Source organism: Panthera onca, chromosome A1 (assembly GCF_046562875.1).
Source record: "Panthera onca isolate mPanOnc1 chromosome A1, mPanOnc1 haplotype 2, whole genome shotgun sequence".
Classification (NCBI taxonomy): Eukaryota; Metazoa; Chordata; class Mammalia; order Carnivora; family Felidae; genus Panthera; species Panthera onca.
In genome coordinates this window covers 88,324,662-88,328,734 of record NC_138339.1, presented here as the reverse complement: position 1 = coordinate 88,328,734, position 4,073 = coordinate 88,324,662, and positions in this window count along the sequence as shown.

Below are 4,073 nucleotides of genomic sequence, written 5' to 3'. Positions count from 1 at the left end.
GAAGCAAAAAGAAATTGCCTTGGCAATCCAGAACTTTGATTCTTTAAGGAACCCGTGTTCCGGAAGCATAACAGCCTTGCTTTCCTAGTAACGTTTGTCTGGTTAACAAGACTACTAGAATTTCCATTGGAAATGAATGAAACAAGAATAGCCCTAACTGCTGCACTGTTCTCTGTGTAACGCGGATGGTGGCCAAACTACCACTTTCGGTACTGTAGGATTCCAGCTGGTATTACTTTGTTTTGTATTGGAAAGAGGGCTTAGAGGAAACAAAGGTTCCAATATTTATGGGAAAATATGAATAAAATAAAGGATTTCTCAGATCCACTTGAGTGGAAGAGGCCTTCCTGGTACATGAAGATGTCTATTATAGCTCAAAGAAGGGAAATATAGTAGGCAGTGTTTCCTAAACCTATTTAACAACAGAACCCGTCTATTGAAATACCTGTTAATGTCTCTCTGAATCAGGGCTTAACACACGGTAGATTCTCAAAAAATGTTTGGATAACATAAAAAGGAATGAAGGAATGAACAAAGTGAATTTGCAAAGTGTTAACAGACAAACATACTATGTTAGGGAATTTTTCTAAAGTCAGAGAGCACTTCTAATTTCTAATTGTCAGGTGCCTGCAGCATCGATTACTTTCATATAACCTATGAACACAAAATAAATCTTTGCTGTCATTACTGAAAAACAAAATGAAGAAATTTGATTTTTACCTGTATTTTTAAATGGCATACGATGGGAACCCAACTGCTCTTTACACTTGTTCACTCACAAACTAGCTTTCCCAAGAATCTATACAGGTACCTTCATAGTTGCCATCGTCGAAAGTGAGTTGGGTTAACGATACAAAAAATGAAAGGGACAACTGTATCTAGATGGTACATTATCTACAGCTAATATTTTAACTATCAAAAATAATAAAGAAACGTATTCTCACAAATGGGCTGCAGGAAGTATATGATATTCTGAAGCATTTTCATTGAGGCTCTTTTTGGTGGGAATAGGGAGAGATATCCTTGACTTCACGTCCATGTTTTCTCTTTTAACTTCCCATACCCCGGCTCTGAGAAGACCACGGAATGGACCCAAGTGGGTACTGCCCTGCCACCTCTGTCTCTCCAAGAAAATGCCCCAGAGCGCACAGGATTCATTACGGCCTTGGCAAAACACCAGCACACACCAGCTGTGTGTGGGACTGCTCAGCCTCCTGCCCAGTGGAGAGGAATAGAAGTCGTCAGTCTTCCTCTGCAGGTTTTCATTAACTCTCTGCTAATCTAGAGCATTAATTCTTGGACTTCTGGGAAAACAGAGTTGTTTAATCCCAAGATCTTAAAGACAAACATCTTTCTTTTCAAATCTACTTCTGGAATTTGTGAGCATTTGAAAGTAACATTCACAGCAGATTTGAAATATCCACTTTTTGTAAAGGACGAGTCAATGGTGTGAGTTCCATCTATTACCTGTGATCTGAATGCACTAAATTAGAAGGAAAAATAGGGGGGCTGGCATGGGGGGCAGGGTGGGAATCTGTTACTTCAGTTAGATTTACAGGGAATCCTTGTAAACAGGGTGCTAAAAAGTGTGTTGGATTTTTTTTAACCTTTTGTGACACACAACAGAGCTGTGAAATCAGTGAATTAAATAGTTCCAGTCCCCTGGGCACACATGAGCAATAGCATAAAAATGGACAGCACCCATTATAACATTACTGTTATGGAGCAGATGGACAGCTTCGGTTTCAGCCTTTTGTCCTTACTTCAGAATGGGGCAGAACTGGGAAACGACTGTAAATTTTCTCAAAAGAGATGAATAGGAAAGCTGTTAACTTTTTTCTTATTAAAAAAAGAAACCTGGAAAAATTCCAAATTACACATTTTGCAGCTCTTTGACTGCAATTCTTTAGCTTTTGCTGCAAAACATCTGTAGGTGGTTAAGCATTTCCCACCCTCATTCCCCAAAATGGAATATCTCATTCCTGGCAAGACATCCAATGCCCGTGAAGACATATGTTTACCAAGCCAGTTCACTGCCATATGTGTGCCACAGTTTCTTCAGAGCATGATGTGTGTGAGTTCACTGGCTTAGCATAAGAGACTCCAGAAAGGAGAAACAAGCAGGAAACAGATTGAGAAAGAAGTAAAAGATGGGAGAGAGTAAGGGAGAGAAAGAAGAGAAAGGGGAAGGAAAAGAGAATTATTTTTCATTGTGCTTTTAAAACTTAATTTCTATTGTAGTGAATGGTGATGAGAACATTTTCAGTCATATCAGAGTAGTTTTTCTACTACTGGGTAATTTCTGAAGATATCGAGTGTCAAAATAACAAGGGTACCAAATAGATGAACCTTTAGACTTGGGGTATTTTGTATCTGGTCATCTTCAAGTTTATTTCTATGATGATAAAATTTCTATGATAAAATTATCAAATGAAACATTAATAACCATTTGAACTTAAATTTTAATTTTGGACTTAGAAAAAGCTAGCATATTTTGAAAAAGTCCAAAATAGAACCTCAAATACAATATAATCTTGTTAGACCCAGTGAGTAATTCTAACCATCAAAGGGGGTGGTTATTTACATAGTATTTAGATTCACTGAGATAACTTTAAATTTTAAGATAATTCTGTAGAATAATAAGCTTACCCTTTCAACAAGCAAAAACAAAAACCAGGTGGAAAGAAGAAAATGTGTACTTTATTTTTCAAAAGTTTCTGTTATGCATATTCATTAAAATATTCTAATAAAAACCTAATATATCAATAGTGCAAACTGTTGGTAGTAAAGAACTTCTAAATGTTAAGACACAAATACATTGATAGTCCCCTGGAGTGGAAAACACTTTCATTTAAAAGAATTTTACATTAGAGAAATAATTTGGAGCATTCAAAAAAGACAAAAGTATACAAGCCTGGATACAAAATTGATATTGCTAATTATTCAGTCTTGACACAGGCAAATCACATTATCTGTATTATAAAAAAATCTAAGAGAATTTGCAAAGTTTTATCTATTCTAATTTTTCTACCATTTGGTACTATTATGGTCAATGGGTAGACAGAAGTAGAGGCTTGAAATAATAGAAATGTGTCACCACAAGCAACTGTTATGTGTTCCCATAAAGTTTAACTTTCGAAAAGCTTTTGCTATTTTATAAGACTTAGCTTCTTACTTTGTTAAAAAAAAAATGTAATGTTTATTTTTGAGAGAGAGAGAGACAGAGAGAGAGAGAGACAGAGGGCACGTGGGGAAGGAGCAGAGTGAGAGGGGGACACAGAATTTGAAACAGGCTCCAGGTTCTGAGCTGTCACAACGAAGCCCGACGTGGGGCTTGAACCCATGAACCGCGAGATCATGACCTGAGCGAAAGTTGGACAGTCAACAGACATAGCCACTCAGGTGCCCCTTAGCTTCTTACTTTTAATCTCATATTGCAGTTGGGGAAAAAATAAAAGGAAAGAAAGAAAGAAAGAAGAAAGAAAGAAAGAAAGAAAGAAAGAAAGAAAGAAAGAAAGGAGGGAGGAAGGAAATAAAATTAGCACTGTTCTGCTATGTTGCTGTGTTGTCATGGATACATAAGCATGGAACATGACTACGGCCAGTAAGTAAACAAGATTCTCAAAGAGCACTTGGTAGGACATACTAACCTTGTAGTATTATCGGCCGCAGAGAACTTTAAATAAGCAAATGGTTTGTGGCTTTAAAATGACACATATCAGTGGAAGGAAAGAAGCTAGACTAATATCCACTTTCTGTATGTGCTCATTCAATAATTTTTAGAGTAATCTAAAATTGCATAATGCCCTTTTTTCTTTACTTTCATATTACATATCAATTATTCTTGTATCGTGAACATTGTCATTAGAATGATCAGCTTCTGTTTTCTATGGCTATCATAGTACTTTACAAGTACTAATTTTTATAATGGGAATAAAACATGTTCTTTATGCGTATAGGGGTCTTTCAAGCAGGTATTAGGAAGACTACATTTAACATCACAGCCTTTAATGATTTTTCATTTTTGTGTTTGTTATTTCCTTGAAAGCAAAGTTTACTATGCATTCAGACTA